The 27735-nt window shown below is 45.2% G+C and overlaps 1 long non-coding RNA gene across 3 annotated transcripts in view; it reads left to right on the forward strand.

Moving 5' to 3' along the window:
• Positions 1-27735, forward strand: part of LOC110347071 (uncharacterized) — a 225257-nt gene that overhangs the window by 143016 nt on the left and 54506 nt on the right. For 2 of the 3 annotated variants that reach the window (XR_015439225.1, XR_015439224.1), the window contains exon 5: positions 14199-14404. This is a non-coding gene — a long non-coding RNA (uncharacterized LOC110347071). Of the gene's footprint in view, positions 1-14198; positions 15548-27735 lie in introns of those variants that run through there. The other variant, XR_015439223.1, reaches the window with a different exon arrangement.

Raw genomic sequence — 27735 nt, forward strand, 5'->3', positions numbered from 1 at the left:
CGCATGTCTGGATTGTTTCATCTTAGGTAGCCTCGGACATCCTCGCTTTTGTGAGTCAGAAAACCTTAATCTTATTTGAATGCAATTTAATTCCCTAGAGAGCCCAGTCTTTGGTCTCTTAGTTGTATAAAGTGAGTGCTTAGAGGAAATGCTGCTCCTTTAGAGCTAGGTCAGCCTACCAGGGAAATAATTAGATAAATGTGCACTCCAATCGGGAGAGGAGGAGGAGAAGAATTCTCCACAAATTACTTTTAGGACATTTAAGTGGAATTGAATAGAATGTCAAGGGCCAGACAGCTCACAGGAGGTCATTTGATCTAGTCCTCGTTGCTGGGTGAGCAGAGGTGAAAATCTGGCCCACACTTAAAAGGCTTTAAAGAGGGGAGCAAACATTTCACCTCTGCAGGTCCTGCCAGGCGGGTCACAGGGCCCTGTGGATTTAAAGAAATATTCATAAAAATATTCATTTATAGCTCATCAATTAATTAGCCAACTAATTAGACACATTTACTGGGTCAGAGACTGTCCCAGAAATTTGAGACACATCATGAACTTACATTCCAGTGGAGGCTGGCGAGGGGAAGATGAACAATAAGAAAATTGGAAGGCGTGTTGGGAAGAGAGAAATGCAATTAAAAACAGGAAGCAATAGAGTAGGGAATCAGGAAAGTAAGTGCTGAAGTGGGGCAGAGGGGTAATTTCCATAAACTAGCACGTGTGAAAGAATCGCTACATGGCATGAGCTTGGAACAGTGCCTACCAGGGCAAATTCCCAATAGACGGTGCATGTAGTGAGTACATATATTTATAAAATATGCCTGTGTATATCACATGTATATGACAGTTTGTTGTTTGGGCACAAGATTCAGAGACAAACCTTGCCTTATTTAGGCACAATAGGGCCAGGGATTTTAGCTGAGTGGTTCCGCCGCCTGCCTTGCAAGCACAAGGTCCCAAGTTTGATCCCCAGTAACAAAAAAAAAAGCAAAGTAGGATTTCATTAGATGGGTTATACAGCTAGCTCTAAAGAACTAGAATCAGTCAAGAACCTGATACCTGCCAAGAACACCTCCTAGTCTCCCCTGGGCTGAGAAGGGAAGAGGAAATTATCCCAGAAAAGAAATGATGGGAAAAATGGTGCAGTAGAGTTTAAAGATAAATTCATACTACTTAATAATCTGACCTCAGTCAGGAAGATAAACTCAGTTCAGAAAAGAAAGTATTGAAAGAAGATGTTAGCCCAGCTGCCCGCCATCACCCAATAGGATGCCAAGTTTCATTGGGCAGATTCAGATGTAATAACAGCATGTAATGTTTACAGTCGTGTGGCACACGATGGCACTCTGGTCAGTGGCAGAGAGCCTATGTGAAGGCACATCACACAGCCTAGGTGTGTAGCAGGCTGCCCTCGATAGCTGTGTGTAAGGACGCTAGACGATGGCCATGCAACATCACTCACAGCTACGCTTCTTGGAACATGTTCCCATCGTTAAATGGCTCATAGCTGTACTATGATTCAACTGTGTAAAAGATACCAACTTTTATTGGAAATGGGCAGACTAGAACCACAACCAAGGTAAATTCATAAACACGTAAGTGGATTCTGAAAAGTTCTGTAAATTCTGATGAGAGAATTATTGCCCCAAAGGTAGTCCGCTGGGTAACGGACGGAACAAAACCACGCCGTACACATCTGGCTTTGGAGCACTCTTCGCCCGGCACCAAACCGGAGTGGGGACAGTTCTGCCTGGGCTTCACTCCTCATCAGCCCTTCCCGCTGCCTCTGGGCGCTTTGTCCACTGCTTACCGTTTCAACACCAGGACTTGGCCAAACCGGGCCCTGCGAGGCTGAAGGGATAGGGGACCTGGGGCCTGTTAAACCTGCTACCGTGAGTCTGACGGTGTAATTGCCAGTTCCCTGTGATTGGCACATGTGAGACACAGCAGCTAAGCACACAGTAATTCTACTTGAGTAATGTGAGCACTGGATCTGTCCCCTGGAATCTCTCCCATCCCTACTGAGGCTGGAATCCACCTGCCGGACTGCCTCGTCTACATGTTTACTTGTCATCTCGGGGTGTGGAGCTCCCTGCTCCTCACAGAGCACCTTTTGGGGCCGAAATCTCACTCGGGTCCTCGGATCTCGCTTAACGTGGATGTCAGCTCAGTGCAGGAGTGTGAAGACTTGGAGGAGGATCCAAGTCTGAGAGGTAAGTGACTGGTGGGCTAAGGAGAGTTTCTGAATGACTAAAGGGAACAGCAATATATCTGGACGTAAGGAACTTACATTATGTCTTTGCTTCAGTGTTCTCACCAGAAAAACCATATGAAGAGGAATGCCTTTCTTTTCCTGTGTGGCTTTGCTTAAGCAGTGGAGAGCTACCATCAACATTTGGTTCTCACGTTGACCCTCTGTTCCAGCTAATGGGTCACAAATTTAATTAAACACACATTAACAGTGGGATCTTCTGCTGTCAGAACTTGGGGCTTTTAAAGCTGTTCGGGGCAGGCCCACTGCCGGTATAAGACCTTGCCCTACTTAGGGAGGCCCTGGAGAGGCAGCATTATGCCAATTTTATAGGAGAAAAGCTGAGCCAGACGCACTGCATATCTCTCCCCACAAAGAGAACCAAGGCTGAGGACTTCTTCTCACCTCCCGAGAGACCTCGGAGGCAGTGGAAGCGAGAGACATTCCAGGCCAGTGTTTGTTAGAACTCGAGAGCTTACTTCATTGGTCCCGGCCGACTTCTGTGAACACCAGGCAGTAACCCACGGCGTAGTGTCTCGTCCCTCTGATTTTGAGGTAAGGAGGAAGCCGAGGCGTGCAGATGCTGCCAGCTGACTTGCCCTTCACCATGAAGCCAGCGGGAGACAGACCTGGGATGTGAACGAGGCACCGGGCTCCTGAGCCTGACCACCACTTCCGCACTGAACCTTTCTGCTTCCTGTGCATTCAACTTGTGTATATCTGGAACAGAAGGAAGAGCAGCTATGGCTCTTTCAGAGAGGCCTGAGGCTGCCTGGCACTTGTGGTCCACTTGGAGCAGGCCCGAGGCCCAGCTGTGCTCGTGTGGGGGTCAGCGCCAGGGGTGCGGCCATCGCAGTGTGAGTGAGGCTGGGTGCGGCTGCGTTCTGTGTTCGCAGATTAAAATCCGTGAGTCACTGCCAAATCACGGATTTACCTTGCATTCACAGGTTTGTGATGTCTTTTTTAGGGCTATTTTTACAGGAATATGTTTTCCTTCAAAAATATTGAAGGCTGTGTACGAATGATTAAATACGGCAAACACCGATTCTAACTCAAATCCTTGATTTCACATGTGAGGTATTTACAGTCCAGGTTCACAAAGTAACCTGCAGAAAGCAACAGTTTGTTAGTATGAGCAGTGGACAATGATGGCTTTTCTTCAACTCTTACTATATACTAGGTTCTATTCTAAGTACTGTTAGGCTTATAACATTTAGAAATAATCATAACATATACGGTAGGTACTATTGTTATTATCCTCATTTTACTGGTAAGGGAACTGAGGTTTAGCAGTAATATATGATGTGCACTTGGGTCAAATATCTGCTAAGAGTTGAAGTTGGGACTCAAAGCCCCAGATGTTCGCTGTGCAACTACATTTCCAAATCACGCAAGTGCCAGCAGTTAATTACGAAGCAGGTCCTCATTTGTATTTTTTTCAACATCACTCAGCTTCCTGTTGCCTCGGCTTTCTGAGATTAGCTACCACGACGTCTAACTTCAGAAATAAAAGGTGGAAGATACGAATGCTGAATGTTACCCCCTCCAACTACACCATTTGAAAGTCTCAAAATAAGTGAAGTTCAAAGCAGAAAGCTATTAACATCTCTGCACAGTAGCAAGCATTCTTGATCTTAATATGATGAGACGATACCATAGGAAAACAAAAAAATTAATGTTACATTCACAAATGTTTTGTAATACCATGGTAATGTTTTCATAACAATATGATGTAATTTGTTAGATACAAGCCAAATGTAATTTACCTTCTCTAAGAATTCTCCCTCTGAACCTCTTCCTAATCCCCCCCCACCACTTGTTTTGTGCTTTTAAATTTTACTAGACACTGATAGTACTTCAATAACAAAAGATAGCCTTTAGGTAAATCTTTCATCAGCAAGAGATCTCACAATTTTCTTCATAAACAGTGCCTTGATTACCTGACCCCTTTGGTGAAGATAAAATGAAGCAGAATTAATAGCACTCTGGTCTCCTTTCCAGCTGAAGACAGTGGCAGCAGGGAAAGTACCAGTGCTTGTTTTGGAGGCCATGACGCTCAATACCAGGCTTCAGAAGGAACCCTGCAGAGGCAAGCCGCCATGTAAAATTATGTGAGATGCCAGGATAGTCGCCTGACTCTTTCTCGCCACAGTCGAGCAGCCAAGCATCATACATAATCTTCACATTATAGACTGGGGAAACTGAGGCTGAGAGACATTAAGACATTAAACTGAGGGAGGAACGGAACACAACCACCCACACCCCTCTTCAGATTCCTGCCACCTGCCCAGCTGGGGCTAACCGGTGCTCAGCATGTGCACTTTGGTAGGGAACAGGGAAAGGGGTCATGACAAGAACCCCTGCAGTGGGTCCTGGCCTTGTGTGAGCCACTACAACACAAGGCAAACTAATGACTAAAGACAGGAAATGAGACTTAGCGAAGAAGCTGAGCTTTGGGCCTGATCAGGGCTGCTCTGGGCAGCAAAGACAAAAGCACCCGAGGTTGCTGCTATTTATTGGGTTCATAGGGAGTATCTTGGAGTGTGGCAGTAATCCTAAAACCATGAGGATCTAACGCTGATGAGGGTCTTGTGTTGATTGGGATGGCAAGATGAGCAAAGATGTTCTTACAACAGTAGGTGAGGTGAGTGAAGCTGATAAGGAATTTGTCCTCCCCAGGTGAGACCTTTCTGCTCAGTTCTTAAAGAACCAGGATGTCTTCAGCTGATGTAATCCTGCCCTTGAGCTTCACAGCATCACAGGACCACTGAGGTCTCAGCTGTGACCAGAGGCAAACATGGAGTTATGTTTTGGCATGTCACAGCTAGGCTGTAGGCAAGAAGACTAGGCCTGGTCATAATTCAATTGTGAAGTGATTTCCCCCCAAATTATGTAGACTTGCTCCTGACACACACTCCTGCAGAGGATCTTCTCCTCATGACTCGCTGCCCAGGTGTGGTTCTCGTGATGAAAGGGCCTGCATTCTGTACTGACAAGTGGCGGTCAGCAGGCAGCAGAGGCCCCGCTGGGGCTGGGGATGCTCTTCCGGGCTGGCACAGTGCAGAGTGTGGCTTTACGTGTCCTTGGAGAGATCACCTGGACTCTGGGCAGTGGCTGCCAGCCCTACTTGGGTATGAACACCCACTGCTGTAATGAAGGGCCGCTACCCAGGCTGCCTGCCTCATTCTCCGCGCGCAGTGCCTCGCACTGAACTGTTCATCAGCTGGAAGGAGAACGTAGAATCTCATATTAGAGCATTCTCTCCCCAAACTCGCAGATGTGCCACAGATCAAAAAACGACTTTATTTGCTCTGAGATGGGAATGGATCAGACAATGTCTGAGTAGAAAAGAGGCTGACTTGACGACCCAAACCACCCTTGGAAGGGTGTCCAGATTCCCTACCACAGCCCTCGAGACCTAGAAGCACATTTCACTGGTTCTCCACTTCCCCAGAGCACGATCGCTCTCACCACAGGCCGTTCCTGTGCCCAAGAGCCTACTGCTCTGTCCCTCAGAGCCCTTCTCTGTCGTGCGGGCCCTTTATGTAACCTTGCAATCTTTCGTCCTACAGCCCTGACTCTCTGAGTGCCGGAACGCCTCTCTGAACATCCCCCGTGACTGTGTTTATTTCTAAGACAAGGCTCTCTGGGTTCGGGAAGGGCCCCCATCTCCCTAGTGTGTTCAGCTCCTTGAACAGTGCCAGGAGTGTAGGAGGTTCTCAAATACTTGAATATTTTCATTCTCGAAACCTAAGACATGAATACAGATTATAAAACATTTTTTTCTTTTGCAAAAGAATTCCTCTGAGTTAACAGGAAGAACATATGCTGTGGAGCGGGCTATCGGTGCATTGTTTCTTGCCTGGGTATTTTCTAGTCTAGCAAATCCTCTTCTTTCCATTAAGCGTCATCCACAGGCTCTGTCTCTCTAGTACGGGAGCCCGCTGCTCTGGGCCAGGCGCTTTCCCGGCCCGAGAGCTCCTCCCCCGTGGATCTTCCTCCCTCCCCCTGGCTCTCTAGCTGGACCTGCCTGCCGGGTGCCCAGTTTAAAGCCTTTCCTTGCTAAGCCGAGGTCCTCGGTGTGGTCAGCCTGTGCCCCGAGGTTTGGAAAGCATTCTAAGATCCCGTTCTGCTCCTGCTTCCAGCTTCCACGCTGTCCCTCCCGCCCCTCCCTGAACTCGATCCATTGCCCCCTCGGTTTCCTGGGCGATCAGGCTCTTTCCTGCCTCTGGACCTCAGCACATGCTCCTCTCTCTGCCCCGAACACCTCCACTCCCACCTCACCTTCCCATCTGCCAAACTAACACCCGTTCTTCGGGCTCGGAGTGGCCGCTTCCTTCTGGAGGCCCGGGCCCCGCACCCTCTCCAGCGGGGCTTTTCCAGCACCTTACCTACCTGTCACAGCGGGCTGACTTCGTGTAACTCCCCGCTTCCTAACTTGCCTCCCCCATCAGACCGTATTTATCTCACATACTTCTGTACCCTTCCTCTCCAGCACTGCGCTTAGCGCTTTGCTGTTACTTGGTAATTTAAAAAAATACAAGAATGCTCTGCCTGGTTTCAAAGGAAACCTGGATCAGCTGTCAGACTGACTGATGAGCCCACCGTGCCAGACAGTGCTACAGCCTTCGCCCCTTTTGCAGGACTCCGCGGGGTCATCGCGGCCCCCTGGGGACTGAGCTCACAGACTCTGCGTTTAGAGTGTAACATGAGAAGGCCGTCTCTGGAGGCAGCCTTGTGTGGGGGGTACCCTTCAGCACAGGGAAGACTGAAAGGGTAGGGTGGTCTCAGCCAAGAGTCAAATTGCAGATCCAGCGCTTTATGTGCTTGGCCGGGCTCTGGAGACAAAGACATAATCAGGAAGGTATGCGATCTGGCCGGGACCCAGGCCAGACAGCGTGACACGTGGAGAAAGCGCACACACAGACACACATGGCTACGAACACTCCTGTTTGCAAAAACCACATTAATGGATGGCAGCTTCCTACCTCTGGAGTGATTTATAAATTAAAATAATTGCTTCTTTGAACTGTTCAGATATTAATTGACCTATCACTCATGTAAGTACAGTCTCCAAACCATTCAAACATTACCTAAACATATTTATTCCCTTTATTCTAGAAACCCTAAAACCACAAAAACAGACCCTTTGTTCTGGCGCCAAGGGTCATAAAGGAAAAGCCATCATCTTTGATGACTCTGCAGTTCTTACTCTGGTTCTTCATCACGTCAATTCTAAGTGAAAGGGCGAGGGCCCGACCTGCCGGGCCGCCCCCCGGCCTCCTGGGCTCCTCAGAGGGCTGTGAGGACAGCGGGCAGTCCTTTCCTGTCTGCCACCGGTGGCCTGGATTCAGAGCCCTAGTTGCCTCAGACTGTGGACCGGGGCGTGTCCTTCCGGTGAATCAGGGGCAGAGGCAGCTGGTGGTGCCAACCTGCAGGCCGTGCCCGCTGCGGTCCCGGGCTGATGGTGCTTATGCTGAAAAGCCCTGCCCTGGAGTCGCTCTGGACTCACACCCAGTTCTGCTCCCTCCTGGCTGGTGATCTTCACACGTTTCGTGATGTCTCTGAGCCTCAAGTTTCTCTTCTATAAAATGGGGAAAATGGTAAAGTACCTACTTTCATCAAGCCTAGAAGTTGTAAGGGTTTAAAAATGTTTTCAGTTTTTATTTATCTACCGGCGCATTTTAAGTAAAATGCAAATTGCTGTGATTTCTGAGGAAACAGTCAACTCTGAAATTTTTTAAATTTTCAATTGCTGTATTTGTTCCTGTGTACGGAGCACAGAGCAGTAGTTCTGTTTACAGTGTGTGATAATCACACGGAGTGCCTAGCACTTCCATACCCTCAGTCATTTCTCTTCTCTATGTGTCAGGAAACTGTGGACTCTCCTAGCTCTTCTGAAATATAAATTGCTGTAGACTGCGGTTGCCCCCTTTGCTGCACAATACAAGAGCTAATCCCCTGTTTAACTGCATTCCCATAGCCGTTGTCTAACCTCTGTCCCCCTTCCTGGTTTCTCCTGACCTCTGCTCTCCACTCAGCTTCGAGATCACGATTTTTAGCTCCTTCGATGAGTAAGAATATACACCGCCTTTCTGGGCCTGGCTTACTTCCCTTATCTCCAATTCCACTCATTTTCATACAAATGACAGCATTTTGTTCTTTTCCATGGCTGAATACTACTCCGTTGTGCATATGGATGATATTTCTTTATCCATTCACTTGTCAGCGAATGCCGCAGATGACGGCCTGGCTTGGCCACTGGGGAGAGTGCTGCAGGAAATGCTGGAGTGAGGTGAGTCCCTGGCACAGTGACGAATTTCCTTTTGGCGTGACCCTAGGGTACAGCTCTACTTCCAGTTCTTTTGAGAAAACTCCACTCTGTTTTCCATAGTGACTGTACTAATTGACATTCCTGTCAACAGTGTGTGAGTTTCCCTTTCTTCATATCCTCAGCAACATTTATTATTTTTTTGTCTTTTTGATAATAGCTATTCCAACCATGGTGAGATGACACTGCAACATTTAAATTTCAGGTCCAAAACCAAAGTTTATCTTCTTCTTACATTAGTGCATAATGGAAAGATACAAAAGGAGCATTAGGGGGCATAGCTCAGGGGTAGAGCATTTGACTGCAAAACGAGCATTCTATCTACAAAACAGAAGGACTTGGCAAAACTGACTATTCTTTTGGTACCAGAGATCGAACTTGGGACCTTGCGCTCCTGAGGCAGGTGCTGCAACCACTGAGCTAAATCCCAGGTCCAGAATTGACGTTTTAATGGTACAGTTAAGGAATATTATTTCACAATATCGAAGACCTATTCTTGTCCAATTGAGTACTAGGAAAAGATCCGCTATCAATACATACATTTTCCAGCATCTACATAGATCCCTAGTTGTTAAGTCAGAAATACAATACTTGTTTTAATTCAACTAGTGAAAAACAAAACAAAGCAAAACAAAACAAACAAACAAACAAAAAACTCAAACGCAACCTCGGTTTTCAGTGGGCAAAAGATGTCTTACTCCAGAATTCTAAAGAGAATGGAAAAAATGGAAATATAAATCATAGCCTGATATTTTTCCATATGACATTCATAAGTAATGTCAGGTTAAGTGTGGAAACCAGCAGATATGACTTTTATACAAAATTTAATATTTGCTTGAATAAAGAAACCAATTTTGCAGGGCGTGGTGGTGCATGCCTGTAATCCCAGCACTCAGGAGGCTGAGGCAGGAGGATCGCTGCAAGTTTGAGGCCAGCCTGGGCTACATAGTGAGTTCAGGGCCAGCCTGAACTACAAAGGGAGACCCTGCCTCAACAAACCAAAAAAAGAAATCAATTTGGACTTAGACTACATGTAGACCATACAGTTTCCTGAAATTGCTATTCAAAACAAGAAGTATTTTAGTATTACATGTTGTATTATTGGTTTGCTAGTATTTACTAGAGTACTCTGAAAGGAACTCTTTTTTTGGTACCGGGGATTGAACTCAGGACCTTGTGCTTGTGAGGCAGGTGCGATGCCACTGTGCTAAATCCCCAGCCCGTGAAAGGTACTCTTTCAAAACAATTTCATGTGTGAAAAGCATGCCTGCCCAACATGTCCAGGGACACAACTCCTACTTCCTGTCCTTGTTCCTATTGAACAAGTTCAGGAGCATAGTCTTTTGGTCCTCCTGCAATTATCTTTGGAATGGCAACCACTTATTCCCTGTGCCACGGGTGCTAGGGTCAGCTGGGTTCTGGAACATGCACACACTCTGGAGGAGCTTGGTGTGCGGGGTGAGGACCCAGCACTCTGCAGACAGAGAGGTGGCTGGATTCTGGCAGATCCGTGTCTTGGGGGTGGCCCTTTGGGTGCTTACGCTTATCATCTGAAGCTTCGTCTCCTCATGTGAAGATGGGCTGGCCCACTCTCTCTCCCAAATTGTCGAGAAAATTCTGATAAAAAGTAAAGCTGGGAGCTTGCAGTTTATTAAGAAAATTGCCCCAAAATGAGTGGCTGTATTATTGTAATGACCAGTGTGCTATTTTTGTAGCCCAGAAATGGGCAACTTTCTGCATTGATCAGGGAATTTAAAAAGCACTGCCAACCAGTGGCTGAATAAACCATATTTCTTTGCATGATACATATAAGCTTGCCAAATGGAGCCAGCTGTCACAAAACAACAACCCAGGGATCGTGTTGTTGTGCTTTAAAGCAAAACTTCGGATGGCCAACCGGATGCCAATCCGGTAGCTGGCTAAGCTTTCCTGCCCTACATTGTTTACATATTTTCCTTGGATGTGGGGTGGTGTCGGGGAACAAACCCTTCAGTGTGCACACATTCAGGGCTACTCTGTACAAAACCCTGAATGGCTGTGAAGGAAAACTCAAATAACATGGGAAAAATCAAAAGAATGATATTTTTTTTCATATTGTTCATTGGTTTTCTTATTACAAAAGCAGTGCATATTTCTTGTGGAAAATACATAAAAGCAAAAAGAATAATGTACAGAAACTCACCTCTAATCTCAATGCTCAGAAAATAGCAATTCCTTGCTTTGCATGTATATATGAAATGTTATTTTCTGTTAACAAAATTTTTTTCTTTACTGTAATATCATATCAGGATCACTAAGCTTTATTGTGGAGCAGAGATCAGCAAACATTCTTTGTGAGGGTCACACAGTGATAGGATGCTAGGCTTTGCAGTCTCTGTCACAGCGGCTTGTTTCTGCCACCATGACGTGAAACCAGCCATGATTTGTAAATGAAAGTCTGTGTCCAGATTCTGCCCCTGGTGGCCTGCATTTCTCCCTGGTTTGTGTAGCTTGCTGAATCCTATGCAAGAGAATCAACTGTTGTTAAACAGGTTATAAAATACAATTTTACTAGTGTGTCAATAGTTTTCATTATTTTTAATCTTCCATGTCTTGGAGATTTCTTCAAAGGTTGTCTTGGTGCATGGTTTTGGGAATTAGATGTCTACAAGCAACAAACAAGCATTAAAAGAGAGCAGATTCTAGAGGCTCTTTGACTGATGCTGCCCCAGTGAAGTGTGTGCTGGACCCACCGTAGTCTCCTGAACTCCCGCTGTGGTCTTGGGAGCAGCGTTCCCAGACTGTGAGGGATACACAGGCTGGTACTCCCACCACAAAAGAGCCTTTCCATCCTCTTACACAGAAAGTGAAAAGCCAGCCCTCTCCTATGGCTGAGACCGTAGGCCAGTAACATTGCAAACAGTAATGTCATTTGTGTCCAGATTGGAAAAAACGGGGAAAAGTTATTTGAATGATTCCTTTGTGTTAAGTTCCACTGCAGCACAAAGAATGGGTTATAGGTTGTGCTTGCTGGGAAACAGACTTTGGACAAACGTTAGAGCTCAGGAGAGGTGTGGGGCATGTGCTGGGCTCTGCAGCTATGACGGAGTGGGGTGGCGGGTGGACGGGCAGAGAAGTTGGGCCTCACAAAGGCCTCTGTTAAGCCCTCTAGAAGCTCTGGAGGTGGGGCCCTTTGGCAGTGTCCTGAGACGAAGAGGGGCCAGGCCCTTAGACACCCCTAAAAAGGCAAGACAGCTCTCATCAGCATTTTTTTTTAAAAAAAGATCAACAGCCATGTGTTGCTTCTGGCAGAATTCCCAGCAGCTAGCGAGTAAGTTTCATATTCAAGAAGGGGTGTCTAGGTAGCATCGCATGTATGTCAAATGCCATAGGTCAAGTCTAGATGACAAACTTGCCCTAGTTAATAGCCTGTTCTTAGTTTGAAAAATCAATGGAGTGATGTTATGAAGCAAAGGAGAATTTTAGTCTGGTTGAAGACATTTTGCTTAACAATTTCATTCAAGTGTCCTCCTCTGTGTGTGAGGAACTGTTAACTACGTGTGAGTTAGATACAAAAGCAAGTCCAGGGCATGAGTCTCACCTTCGGGCAGCCTTGGGAGGGTGCAGGATTGAGTTACATGGTGGGACAGATGGTGACAACACTGGGAACGGCCTGGGAGGGTTGAGACTAAGGCACGAGGCTCACCCAACTGAAAGGCACTCAGAAGAATTCTCACTTCATTTTAGAGCTACTTCCTCTTAAACGTTTATTAAGAAGCAGCACTGGTAATAGTTGCTGGTGGAAACCTGGGGTCAGAGACAGAGGTGGTAGGACAAGGAGTCTGGTGCAGCTGCCGAGATGTTCTGTTGGCAGTGGTCACGCAGGAATCTGAAGTCACCTGTCAGCTAATCCGACTCTCAGCACCATGATCTATTACCTTTCTTTGGATGTCACTTCTGCCCTCCCTTGCTGATTGTTATAATTCACCAGCACAGTATAATACCCTGCAGGTGTTACTCAGGGAGTCCCACTGAAAAAAAATACTGCATTAGAGATGAACTTTGGCTTGCAAATGGAATGCAGCTTCAGCTCCTTTTCACCTGCTAGTAAAAAATGAGGTTCTCATATGACGAAAGAGCCAAACTGGGTCTTCATACTGGCGGTGGAAGGTTGTGGACTGAGTTCAGGATTAAGAAAAAGCACTTGTGGAATTCAGACGAGTTCGAGAGAGCTCTCACTTGAAACGCATGAGATGCCAAAGTAATTGCTTCTGTATGCCACAGGGAAGGGGCGCTTACCCACAGGGGCTTCTGCAGCTTTTAGGGAACAGTAGCTATCAGATGGGTTTCCCCAGTGAGGCAGTCCTGTCTGCCCGTTCATTCCTTCGTCGGGCCGCCCGGTGCCGGCTCCGGGGAGCTCCTTTCTGTCCCTGTCCATGGGAGGAGCCCGGAGCTGGGGCACCGCCCACCCACCTCTGCCCTGGCCGAGTCCGGGCGCTTACGGGTTTCCCGGGCACCACGGCAGCTCACGGAGGGAGCAGGGAGCCAGAGCTCTTGCCCTCAGGGTGCTTTATTTTAGATGAAGTGAGATAAAAGCAAAGTGAGCCACTACCAAAAAAGCAAATAAGTCCTCATTGAGGTAAGTGCTAGGAAGCCCCGGGACAGGATGCTCGACGGACTTCAAACAGACGGCCCTGCCACCCTGAGCCCTGGAGTCAGTTATTGGCGCATGCGACACTGACACGAGGGAAGGGAACCGCGGCGGGTCAGGAAGGAGGGACCAGGGCCGGGCAGGGACCCGGGCCGGAACCACCTCTGCCCGGCAGGCGTGGAGGCGGGGCAGGCGCGGCCAGGAGTCGGAGTCTGGCCCCCTACCCTGAACACAGAGCCGGGAGAGGCGCCGGAGGCCCTGCGAGGGAGGCTGGTGGCCGTCACAGAGCTCCCGACGGCCGGACTGTGGAGAGGTGGCCGCCCGGGGCCAGGACACACGGCTGAGCGGGGGCCCTGAGCAGCACCCCGGGGCTGGGGGAGCAGCTGCAGGGCCAGGCTGAGAGGACTGGACGAGGGGGCAGATCGGGTCCCCCTCCCACTCCGCCTGTGCTGCCTCTGAGCTGCTTTCCTTCGTGCGCTCACAGACAGCACGAATCGTCAGCCACGGCGGCTGCCTGTGAGACAGTTATTTGACGGAAACGTCCGAGACCGCTGCAGTCAGGCCTTACCCTCGCCTGTGCCTATGTCACGCCGCCAATCAGATAGTCACTGCCCTTTCTGCATCAAAAGACCACCCGACAACCTCAGATTTGACTCCTCTTTCCTTTTCTGTAACCTACAGTGTCCGCCTCAACAGGAGAAAAGACAAACAGTTCCACAGCACTTCACACAATGCCTGCTAGGTCGCGATTGTTGTAAGCTACTTTTTACTACTGCAGTTATTCAGACCTATGTTATGTTGAGGGATTAGGCAGAGAATTAATCACAGGCCTTTCCCTCAGTGTTGGCTGCCAAGACTGGGGAAAACAGATATAGGAGGCAAACCAAGAGAGATCAAAACATTGGTTTTATGACAGAAGTGGCTGAACGTCACCCAACTCGGAAAGTCTGTCTACCTGCACGCCTTAATTTCTCTCTTGCCTCCATCAGGGTCGGAGGGGTCGAGGAGCCTGGATCCCGCCTGAGCTGGGCGTGCGCCATCGTGGAAGCACCACGGGGATTGCCAGGACAGGTGACTCACGGCCGGGAGTGAGCGGGCAGGAGCGGCCCAAGCCGGGCCACCATCACCCAAGCAGGCTGCACATCTCTCCACTCCACGACTCAGTCTCCTCGTATGCCAAGTGGGAATGATAAAGGTGAGTCTCACAGAACAGGGACAAGGGCGAAAGAAACAGAAATGCTTGTGTCTGGCCCTGAAGCTCCAAGAGGTGTTTGCCACTATCATTGTCTGAAAACAGGAATCTAAAAGCACCGTGGTGCACACTTGACTCCAGTCCCAGCTACAAGGAGGCTCTTCCTCTCCACAGAGGAGAGCGCTGCACCCGTGGCTCCTCTTTCTGGGAGCAAGGCGCACAGCGTCCCTGGATGCTGAGCAGATATTCCTTCACGTGACACAGTTGGCCTCAAATCTGACCGGTGCCTGAGCGGCCCGGTCTCCAGGGACAGAGGGCTTTGCCACGTCACTAGTTCACCCTCCCACACCTCAGCCCCTCGCTGGGCCTCGAACCCAGCTGATACGCAGCCAATGCCTGACAGGTTTGAAGCCGAGCACCTTTGTCTCGGAGGGCTTACTCCCACAGACAGAGTGGTCCAGGCTGTTGCCAACAGTAGTAGCCAAGCCCCAAAGGGGCAGGTGTGGTCCCTGTGTCTGCCCCATGTGCCTTCTCTCTTCAGAACATCTGGACCTGAACTTCAGGGCTGCTTGGAAACTGTAGGGAACCTGGAACCAACAATTTCTCTCAGCACAGGGACGCACCTTCTGTATTTCCCTTCCTCACTTGTACCTTTCTCTGATCGGGAATATCTGGGCTCCTCTGTCCAGGCAGAAACCAAGAATTAAGAGTCTAGTATAAGGTGGACACACTGACTTATTGAGTCCCTTGTTTGTTTGCTCATAGATTTGGTTTAACTAGATGAACCAGATAGTGAACGACAAGATTAAATTAGAAAAGGGATCACTGCAGAGCAGGAACTCAGGGGGCCGAGTGTTAGTAAACAGGAAGGCCGGGCTGCAGCAGAGAGCACTCACAAAGCATTGATCACCCAGTAAAGCGGTGGACCGATTGTCATTGTGATTCCAGTATGACAAATAAGAGTTTCCTTCGTTATGCTTGTTACCCTCTGAAATTACTTCCTTCTATTTGTATGTCTCCTCTGATTGCTGTGTACATTCCATGGGACTTTATTATTTTGTTTCAGCCCTGTAGAGCTGTGGTGGAGTTTGGCCAAGTCCCATCCCTGCCTATTTTGGGAAATAAAGTTTTATTGGGAAACAGCCAGACACTTTTGGTCATGACTCCTCTATGGCTGCTTCTGCACTGTAACCCCAGAACTGAGCGGGACTGTCGGGTGGGGTAGCCCTCAAAGCTCTGCACCACCTGGCCCAGGATGGAGGATGTTTGCTAGCTGCTGCCCAACCCACTGACTGATAGATACATACAAGGGCTGATCAAACTGGACAATGTGTGTTTAAATTTTAAAAATTTGTTACAGTAATATACACATTGCTATTAATCCCTCTCAAAACACTCCCCTCACTTGAGCACACTTATCCCACTGCTCTTGCCATGTTCTGGAGCAGCTCTGCAAGGCCTCTTTCATGAGTATGTTTGTAAGGTGTGATAGAAATGTGGTGAATAGGTTCCACTGCTCCCAGCTCAGAGGAGGTGAGCTGCGCGGGTGCCAACAGCATACCCCACCCCGTTGAAATGAGAAGACGCATAAACAAGTCTCAAAACCAAACTTCCAGACCACCTACAGCAACCTCAAAGGGAAATGAGAAGAAACACTCTGATACTCAACCACCTGGACTCTCTGAAATGGTAACAAAAAGGGATCTGGAAAAAATGAAATCAGAAATAATTTCTCAGATAACAGCAGAGATTGTGCTCATAGTACAAGACATGATTAATAAATCAAGAGAGGAGCTGAGGAACATGATGGAATCCCAACACAGGAAACAAATGGAATCCATAAAACAGATGCAAACAGATTTCCAGGAGATCAAAAACTCCATTGAAAGTCTACACAGCAGAACAAGCCAATGTGAGGACCGAATTTCTGATATAGAAGATAAAATTGCAATTAGTGACCAGGAAAAGAAAAATTGCTTCAAAATTGTAAGGGACCATGAGAAATCAATCCAGCAGCTGCTAGACAATGCAAAGAAGAATAACATAAGACTGATTGGAGTCAATGAAGAAACAGGAGAGAGTACAGATAACATAAAATAACTGTTCACAGAAGTGATGGCAGAAAACTTCCCAAGCAGGGGAAAAGAACTTGACATACAGATAAGTGAGGCATATAGGATTCCAAATACCCTTGATCAAAAAAATCTACACATAGGGATATAACAGTTAAGATTCCAGAAACCCAACAGAAGAATAAAGTTCTACAAGCAGTTAGAGAAAAGAAACAAATCACATACAAAGAAAAACCCATCAGAATCACAGCAGACTTCTCAATGCAAGCCCTCAAGGCAAGAAGACCTTGGAGTGATGTTTTCCAAGACCTAAAGGAAAACAGCCTCCAACCCAGATTGATGTACCCTGCAAAACTATCTTTCAAAATTGATGGAGAAATAAGATATTTTCATAACAAAGAGCACCTTAGGAACTTCACGAATACCAAACCAGCTCTCCAAAAAATTTTAGACAATATCCTAGGAACAGACAATGAGGATCACAACCCCAGGAAGCCCAGCAGAAGGAATCCATCAGGCATGACAAGAAATTAAATGTAAAGGGGGAGAACCCAACAAAAGGAAAAAGTCATGACAATGATAAGTCAATACGTATCAGTTATAACCATCAGTTAATGGTCTCAATTCACCAATCAAAAGAAATAGATTGGCAGAATGCTCAAGAAGCAAAATCCAACAGTATGCTGCATACAAGAAGCACACTTAATTCAAAAGGAAACTCATAGACTGAAAGTTAAAGGGTGGAAAACAATACTCCATGTGTCAGGAACCTGAAAAAAAGCAGGAGTAACTATACTCTTTGTAGATCAAGTAGATTTCAAACCAACATTGATTAAGAGAGACAAAGAACACTACATCCTTGTAAAGGGAACAATCCAATAGGAAGAGATGACAATCATAAATATCTATGCACCGAACACTAGTGCACCCAACTATGTAAGACAAATCCTAACGGACATGAAAAGTCACATATGCACTAATACAATAGTAGTGGGGGACCTCAACACCCCACTGTCACAAATAGATAGATCAACTAGACAAAAAATAAGTAATGAAATACCAGAGCTCAATTGAACTCTTGAACAAATGAACTTAACATGTTTACAGAATGTTCCACCCCACAAAATCAGAATACACATTCTTTTCAGCTGCACATGGGTCGTCTCCAAAATAGACCACATACTTGCTCATAAAACATGTTTAAGTAAGCACAAAGGAATTAAAGTTATCTCCTGTACATTATCAGACTATAGTGCGATGAAACTGAAGATCGGTAGCAAGAAAACCCCCAAAAATGTCATAAACACATGGAAACTGCACAACACACTTCTGAATAACCAATGGGTCACAGAGGAAATTAAAGAAGAAATCAGACAGTTCCTTCAATTAAATGACAATGACAATACAACATATCGGGATCTATGGGACACAATGAAAGCAGTCTTACGAGGGAAATTCATAGCAGTGAATACGCATATTAAGAAAACAGAGCGAGCCCAATTAAACAACCTGATGCTGAACCTCAAGCTTCTAGAAAAAGAAGAGCAGGACAAACCCAAAGCTCATACAAGGGAGGAAATTATAAAGATCAGAGCAGAAATCAATTCAATGGAGACTAAGGGAACGATACAAAAAAAATCAATGAAGCCAAGAGTTGATTCTTCAAAAGAATAAACAAAATTGACAAACCCTTAGCCAATATTATCAGAAAAAGGAAAGAAAAGGCCCAAATCCATGCAATTAGGAATGAAAAGAGTGAAATTACAACAGACCCAGCAGAAATCCAGAGGATCATCAATACCTACTTCCAGAACCTATACGCCAATAAGATAGAAAACACAGAAGAAATGGACAGATTCCTAGACACGTATGAATTACCAAAGTTGAATGAAGAAGACCTGAAGATTCTAAACAACCAATATCAACCAATGAAAACTTCTAAACAACCAATATCAACAAATGAAATTGAAAATGTAATTTAAAACTTACCAACTAAGAAAAGCTCAGGTCCTGATGGCTTCACTGCTGAATTCTATAAGACATTTAGAGAGGAACTGCTGCCACTACTGTTTAAACTCTTCAATGAAATTGAAAGGGAAGCAATTCTCCCAAATTCATTCCTGGAAGCAAGCATCACCTTGATCCCCAAAGCAGAGAAAGACCCAACCGAAAAAGGGAACTATAGGCCAATGTCACTAATGAACATAGATACAAAAATCCTTAAGAAGATACTGGCAATGGAAAAAATGGAAATAAAGTCTTTGTAAATAGGAAAGGGTGGAGGGCATGAAGGGAGGGCTAGGAATGGGGAAAAAATAAGAACTAAGATGCATTATATAAAGGTACAATGCCCAATGAGAAATGTAATTGTGTTGTATACCTACAATGTACCAATAAAAGAATTTAATACAAAAAAAAAAAGAAGATACTGGAAAATAGAATGCAGAAGATCATCAAGAAGATCATACATCCTGATCAAGTGGGATTCATCCCAGGGATGCAGGGATGGTTCAACATATGCAAATCAATCAGTGTAATACACTATATCAATAGCGCCAAGGACAAAAACCATGTGATCATCTCAATAGACGCAGAAAAAGCATTTGACAAAATCCAACATCCATTTATGATAAAAACCCTACAAAAAATTGGAATAGATGGTCTCTACCTTAATCTGATAAAAGCCATTCATGACAACCCAACAGCCAGCATCATACTAAATGGTCAAAAACTGAAATCCTTCACACTAAAATCAGGAACAAGACAAGGATGTCCATTATCACCACTCTTGTTCAATATAGTCTTAGAAACATTAGCCATGGCAATTAGACAAGTGAAAGAAATAAAAGGAATAAAGATAGGAAATGAAGAAGTCAAATTGTCATTATTTGCAGATGGCATGATACTGTACATAGAAGACCCCAAGAACTCCATCAAAAGTCTTGTAGACTTAATAACTAAATTCAGTAGAGTAGCTGGATAAAGGTCAACACACAAAAATCAATAGCTTTCCTCTACACAAACAACAGACTCACTGAGAGAGAAATAGGGCAAATAATTCCTTTCAAAATAGCATCCAAAAAACTGAAATACCTAGGAATCAACCTAATGAAAGAAATCAAAGACCTCTTCTCTGAAAACTATAGCACTCTGAAAAGAGAGATTGAAGAGTATATCAGAAAATGGAAAGGCTTCCGTTGCTCCTGGGTAGGAAGGATCAATATAGTGAAAATGGCCATACTTCCAAAACTGCTATATAGATTCAGTGCAATCCCAATTGAAATCCCAGCAGTATACTTCACAGACCTTGAGAAAACAATCCAAAAATTCATTTGGAACAAGAAGAGACCCAGAATAGCAAAAGCAATTCTAGCTAATAGAGACATGGCAGGGGGTATTACAACCCCTAACTTGAAACTATACTACAAAGCTACTGTGATAAAAACAGCATGGTGCTGGCAAAGAAACAGACCTGAGGACCAGTGGAACAGATTAGAAGATGCAGAAACAACTCCAGTCACACTCAACCACCTCATCATTGACAAAGGAGCCAAACACCCTCACTGGAGGAAAGATAGTCTCTTTAATAAATGGTGCTGGAGAAATTGGGTTTCAACTTGCCAAAGACTAAAACTGGACCTATATCTCTCACCATGCACTAATCTAAAATCAAAATGGATTAAAGACCTAAAATATTAAAACAGAAACACTGAACTGGCTGGAACAGAGGTTAGGTAGAACTCTTCAAGACATTGATGTAGGAAAAGCTTTTATGAACAAAACCTCAGTTGCCCATGAACTAGCACAAACAATCAACAAGTGGGATCTCTTCTTATTAAAAACCTTCTGCACAGTAAGAGAAACCACCAGCAGTGTGAAGAGACAACCCACAATGTGGGAAAAAATCTTCACCTGCTCTTCCTCAGACGAAGGTCTACTATCTTGAATCTATAAAGAACTTCAAAAGATCAGACCTCCCAAATTTAAAGACCCAATCCAAAAATGGGCATCTGAAATGAACAGACATTTCTCAGACAAAGAAGTAGACATGGCAAATAAACATATGAAAAAATGTTCAACATCACTGGTCATTTGAGAGGTGCAGATGAAAACAATACTGAGGTTCCACCTCACCCCAGAAAGAATGGCTGCTATCAAGAAATCAACCAATAACAAATGCTGGCGGGGGTGTGGGGAAAGAGGAACCCTGCTCCACTGCTGGTGGGAGTGTAGACTGGTGCAACCACTGTGGAAATCAGTATGGAGATACCTCAAAGAACTAGGACTGGAGGCCCCATTTGACCCAGCTATTCCCCTGCTGGGTATCTTCCCCAAAGAATTAAAAGCATCATACCACAGTGATATATGTGCACCATGTTCATAGCAGCACAGTTTGTAATAGCTAAAACTTGGAAACAGCCCAAATGCCAATCAACTGGAGACTGGATAAAGAAAATGTGGGGTTTTTTTTTAATAAAATGGAGTACTACTCAGCCATAAAAAATGAGAAATTAGAGACATTTATTGCTAAATGGTTGCACATTAAGGTGATACTCTTAAGTGAAATAAATAGGATACACGTGTAAATACCGAATAGTTTCTCTAGTGTGAGAAACTGAAAGTGTAAATAAGGACTAAAAGGTATAATAGATAATGTGAAATAGGAAGAAAAGGGGCAAAGGGGTAAGGGAAGTAGGAGGGGCAGGGGAAAGGAGAGAAGCGAAAGTAAAAATGATGAGAAATGGAAAAAAAGGAAATAAAGTCTTTGTAAATAGGGAAGGGTGGAGGGGGTGAAGGGAGGGCTAGGAATGGGGAAAAAATAAGAACCAAGATGCATACTGTAAAGGTGCGAGCTCCCAATGAGAAGTGTAAACGAATTGTATACCTAAAATGTACCAGTAAAAGAATTTAAGGAAAAAAAAAGAAAGAAATATGGTGAACCGTGCTGCTGAGCGCCATCCAACAGAAAGGCAGCTCGTAACGTGTGTCCTCATCCACCTTATTCATCAGATCTGGCACCTTGTGACTGCTCATTCTTCCCCAGTCAAGACAACCATGCAAGTAAACCTTCTGAAACAGTTCAGAACATTGGGTCTGCTGTGCTAGTCCAGCCGATCACATGAAAGAGGACTTCTATAGCTGCTTCAGAAAGTGGCAAGAAAGATGGAACGAGTGTGTTTGAAGCCAGGGGAATACTATAAGAGGACTTCCTGGCAACGTGTCTTTTATGGTAATATGTTTTTTAAAACAAAATTTTTGCTGTTCACCATAGTTTTTTGTTTGTTTTTTTTTGGTACCGGGGATCAAACTCGGGTCCTTGCACTTGCGAGGCAGGCGAAGGAACCACTGAGCTAAATCCCCTGCCCCTCACCATGGTTTTTATCACACTACATTTTAGAAGGTTAATAAACACATGTAGGGTGAGTGATGGACAAATAAATGAATGAGCATGAACAAAAAATAGAAGAAAATGAGGTTTTTTCCTTTCAATCCTATCATTTTGTTTAGCTACACACACACACATATATATATATATATGTACTGGGGATCGAACTCTGGCCCTTGCACTTGCGAGGCAGGTAACGGAACCACTGAGCTAAATCCCTGGCCCTAGTAATATATGTATTTTTAAAGCAGAAACAAAGTTTAAAAAGTAATACTACTCCCTATGCAAATCACTGGGCAGTATAGTCTTGGAGTCTTTTGGTTGAAGATTTGCTACAGTTCCAGATTGCTGATGTGCTTTGGTCCTGTTTTCCCTTTTAGTTCAAGAGCGAAGTACCCCTTTGCAATTATCTTTCTGCTTGTGATTTAACAGTGGTAACAGCTGGCCCTGTGCCTTAGGTGAGAAACTATTTCACAGCAGACGACATGGGTCGTTCAAACATGAATGGAACAGACCCAACTTGGGTAGTAATGTAAATAATATTTACAAACTGGTCACTCATCAAGATTAAACTGCTGCACAGCCCAGGAGGGTTGGTAATCTGGGCTTCTACTCTGGACACATAAATCTGATAACTCCCAAGCTTCCGGGCCAGTTCCGCCCCGTTCACTAAACTCTGCTGCTGTGGCCTTCAGAATGAGCCTTCTTTGTTTAAAACTCAGCCTACCACCAAGAAAAGGGCAATGAGCCTTTAGGTCTGAAAAGACCAACAAATGAAAATAGAGGAGAGGTTTTATTTGTCTCACACAAAGCTGAAAATCAGTCGGCCTCGTGCTCCATGCACTGCTATGTTCCTAGGGACCTGGGCTCTCTCGTGCCTGTTTGCACATTTTCCCAGCAGTCCTTCAAGGGCCTTTCCAACTCATAGCACAAGACAATAAAGGAAAAGCAATCCATTTACGAAAGGCTGCATTTTTAAAAGGCATTTTGCATACTCCATTCCACAAAGAAACAGCAGTCCTGAGAGCGCTGTGACATTAATTTTTCACAAGTAAAATATTCATCTTTAGTGCACATGACTGGGTTAAAAAGTAATGTTACGCTTGTGTACATTGGCAGAGCAGAGCGGCCCAAGACTTCCTCCTAGCTCCCTACTGCAAGGGACTTCTACCCCTCTGCTCTGGGTGTTTTCCTTTGCATGTCCAAGCTCTAGATCAAATTAAGGTTGTGTGTTGGATTTGCGTGTGTAATTTACATACATTTATGCCTTCAATGAACAGTGGCGCTATTTTCCTAAAGTAACTTAATAACAGGGTGCAAAGAATTTGACCTTTTCTTTTCTTTTGCCCAGAAGTTGGTTTAAAAAGATCATAATGCCCCAGAAAGAGCCCCAGGCACTGAGTGACCCCATTAATACGGATGCCTTGTCCCTGCCAAAGCTCCCATTGTAACCAACCTTCCAGCTAGCCAGGCTGCGTGGCATCCAGCTGTGGTGAAGGTACAAGGGGCCTCTTCTGCTTGGAAGAGGGGAGAAGCTTCTCTGGAGCTGGGATCACCGACGCTCTTTGCGCAGGTTCCCTTCTGGCCCTTCCTAAGTGGGAAGGCGGAGTGGGGGCCAAACAAGATGAGGGAGCAGCTCACAAGCCAGTCCGCTGTCTGTGAGCACCAGGAAGGAACGAACGACCAGGTGGACAGAATGCCGGGCCACCAAAAGTCACAGCGCCAGAGAGGAGCGGAAGCGCTCTCTGTGAATCCACCTCCGGGGAGGCGCACCTTCCTAAGCCAGCAACACAGCTTTCCACACAGTTTCGACTGTGGGATATCACTCAAGCCTCTCTCTGTTCCATATCTAAAGCAACAGGAAGTCCAGCAGCTGTGTACTGCGCTTTTATTAGGCTGAGTACATCCAGATGATTTTAATAAAGTTTTGAAAACACATAGTTTCCTGCTATTTCAATGAAAACCACTCACAAGATGAATTTAAACAATTGCTCTATTTCTTGTCAGCACATGTCCTCTCTGCGGCAGGGGACCACGGCCTTGTAAGTCCTCTAGGACGAGGAGAGGGTGAGTGTGCTCCTCTCGCTGCAGCTGACGCTGACCGGTGTGGTCCCCCCGGGCACTGTCCCCAGGCCTCCTGGGAAGGCTCAGGTGTGGGTCCGCGGGAGAGCGGAGAGGCGCAGGGCCTGCGTGCCCCGACCCGGCGCCTCCGGAAAGCAACTGCGGTCTTCTGTGACTCCACCCCAGGCCGCCGTCTCCTGGCCCGCAGCTCTCTGCCCCAAGCCTCCCTTTCTCTCAAAGAGCTGCTCCGCTCCCTCCCAAACCCTTGCCCCGGCCCATTTCCAAGGACCCATCTAAGACGGTGAAGCACACGCCTCCCCAACTTCAGTCATTTTTTAGTTTATCTTTCATTTTTTATTATGGAGATACACAAACATAAACAGAAGCCCAAAAAGCAATGTAACTCATCAACCTTATCAACACCTTTCCATTCTTATTTTTTTGGTTTTAAAAAACTGTTTGAAAGGGCTGGGGATTTAGCTCAGTGGTTCCGGCACCTGCCTCGCAAGTGCAGGGTCCTGAGTTCGATCCCTGGTACCAAAAGAAAAGAAAAATTTAAAAACTGTTTAAAAACTAAAAATTAAAATCATCATACCACAGCGATATATGTGCACCCATGTTTATAGAGACACAGTTTGTAATAGCTAAAGCTTGGAAACAGCCCAAGTGCCCATCAACTGGAAACTGGATAAAGAAGATGTGGTTTTTTAATAAAATGGAGTACTACTCAGCCATAAAGAAGGAGAAACTAGAGACATTTATAGCTAAATGGATGCACTTTGAGGCCATACTCTTAAGTGAAATAAATAGGACACATGTGTAAATACTGAATAGTTTCTCTAGTGTGAGAAACTGAAAGTGTAAATAAGGATTAAAACGAATAACTGATAATTTGAAATATGATGAAAAGGCCCAAAGGGGTAGGGGAAGTGGGAGGGGGAGAGGAAAGGAAAAATTATGAGAAAAGAAAAAAATGGAAACAAAGGCTATGTAAATAGGGAAGGGAGGAGGGGGTGAAGGGCACACAGGTAATGGGGAAAAAATAGGAACCAAGATGCATCATGTACAGGTACAAGCTCTCAGTGATAAATATAAATGTATTGTATACCTAAAATGTACCAGTAAAAGAACTGGAGCAAAAATACCCCTAAGTTTAAAAGCTATGTTTAAAAATTCTTCACACATAAATATTTCAGCATGTGTCTATCATATAAGGTTTCTTTTAAAAGGCAGTGAGCACAATGATTTTATGACTTAAAATTCACCATCATTCCTTAATACCATCTAAAATCTGTGTCCAATATCCTTCAATAACCCCTAAATGTATTTTTTATACTACGTGTGGATTTGTGATTCTTTCGCTCTTCTTTTTTTCTTCTTGTCTCTTTGTTTGTTTGTTTGTTTGATCCTGGGATGGGACTGGGCCTTCTCCATCTACCACTAAGGTACTTTCCTAGCCTTGATTTGTGAATTTTTATTCCTATGTCTAGGATTCGCCTTCTGGTAATCATTACCTTTGGCAGGATCCTTACCAGAGCCATCTGTCTGTTCTTCTAGCCTCTATTCTTGCTTCTCTCTTAGGGACACCTTTCCCACCCCTGCAATGTCCGGTCAGTTTTCCTAAAGTCCAGCTCTGGGGTGAATATGCCCCACCACAAAAACATGCAGATCCCTACTGCCAGGAGCAGCAGTTCTCAAAGTACAGTATGTGGAAAATTAGTCCATTGTCTGCTTTATATAAGAAAAACAAGTCCATAATGAAACATATTCTTCAGTGAACTACCTCTGGGAAATGCTATGGATTTTATCCTCTTCTTGGATATGCATACAAAATGCATATTAGCTTATTCAAGGCTCTGAGCCATTTCCTGTAGAAAAGATTTTTTTGAGCCTCTTTTTTTCTTTTTGCAGTACAGAGGTACTGGAGATTCAACCCAGGGCCATGCACATGCTAGGCAAGCACTCTGTACCTGTACTGCACCTTCAGACTCCCCTCCTTTTAGATTTAATCTTGGTAGACTTCCACCAAGTTGCTCAGGGTGGCCTCGAACTTGCAACTGTCCTGCCTCAGCCTTTTGAGGAGCAGAGATTAGAGTTGTGGACCACTGCAACCAACTCCAACTGACTCCTCCCTTTTCTTTCTTTCTTTTTTTTTTTTTTTTGCAATACTAAAAACTGAATAGAGAGCTTTCACACTGAGCTGCATTCCATGCCCTTTTTTGATTTTCTTGGGCCAGAGTCTTCTAAATTGCTAAATTGCCCCGGCTGGGCTTGAATTCATGACCCGTGTGGCACAGCCTCCCAGAGTGCTGGAATTCCAGGTATATGCCCCACACCCAGCTTCCCACTGAACCTTGTAGCCCAGTGTTTTCCAACCTGGCTGCCGCACGATGCTGTGTCTCTCTTGCTAACTGCAGAACCCGTGCTCTGTGGAACACGTTCCTGCTTCCTGGAAGGGCATTAAGGCCCTCTGTAGCCTGATTTCCTCTTTACTGCTTCACACATCCTCCAGGTCTTAGGTCCTTGACTCCCTGTACCTTGGATGACCTTTTTGTTGAATCCCATTTTAGTGAAATCTGTTGCACACATTTCTTAGCCAGAAATGAGTTCTTCCTCCAAATTCTCAAAATACCTCCGCATTATGTGACAGCAACAAAGACGTCAGGCTCCAAGTTGTTTGCAGGTTACCAACAATAGCACTTTTTCATTTACAAAATGGGACTAATACAGCGCTTGCCTCATACAGTTGTCTTGTGCGGGTTAAATAAGAGAGTAAATGTGGATTCTACTTAGTTCCCTTTTTGGAGTCAAGGATTGCACAGAAGTCCTTTTTGGACTGCTGTGACATGTCGGCTCAGTTCTGAGTATGAGAGACCTTAGTCTGCATTGGTAGAGTCTTATTTTCTACCATCGACAAAGATTCTAGAACACATACAATTTTCAGAACATGTGAGTGGCATTAAATTGTCTGTGCTTTCTCTGCCTCAGGAGTGAGGCAAAGAGAGAGAAGCAGAAAGAGTGATTGTGGAAGAGCTGGTCCGCTGGCCCCAAGACAGAGGTCAGAGAGCCTGGTATATTGTGGGGGCGGGGGGTGTTATGGAAAGGGGAGGGCAGAGATGGGTTTCTATGAAGACTCAGCTGGAGAAGTTGAGTGGTAACGCTGTATCGAGGAGTCCTGTAACCCTCACTGAGGCACTTATCCTAGGAACAGCGAAGAGTCAGTGAAGACTTCGAAATAAAAGACAGGCACGATCCAGTTTACATATTGAAAACATCACCCCAGAGACTGGGTGGTGGATGGCTCGCTTCTGGGGCAAAGAGCTGAGTTAAGCATTAAGCCAATCAATGTTTTTGTGACTTATAAAACTACTTAAGATGCGTTTTCCCCCCACCTGGATCATGAAATCAACGTAATGGATCATGGCCAGCATATGAAATAAAAAAGAAAGAGAAAAGAATAAAGAACATCGGAATGCATTATCCGTGTTCGGGTACTAGCTCATGAAACGCCTGAGCAGTTTGTTTCTCTGTAAATTTGCATGGGTAACAATGCACAGCGTATTTCTAACTTTCCTTTTTTTTAATTTAATTTTTTTTTTTTTTTGCGTATTTCTAACTTCCGTGTTGAAGTCAACAACATTTGGCCAACATGACTGGAGACCTCAGGAAGCCTTCTTACAAAGGCCTGATCCTCATTACCATGGAAACCAGGTAGTGGATCTTAGCAAAACAGCTCAGACCATTTTTCCTACCGAGACGCGATGTTCAGGAGAGCACGTCCGGTTGCTGGTGGTCAGAACCCAGCAAGTTCTTGG

Source organism: Heterocephalus glaber, unplaced genomic scaffold (genome assembly GCF_053883595.1).
Source record: "Heterocephalus glaber isolate CG9 unplaced genomic scaffold, H.glaber_assembly_v1.0 deba00001472, whole genome shotgun sequence".
NCBI lineage: Eukaryota > Metazoa > Chordata > Mammalia > Rodentia > Bathyergidae > Heterocephalus > Heterocephalus glaber.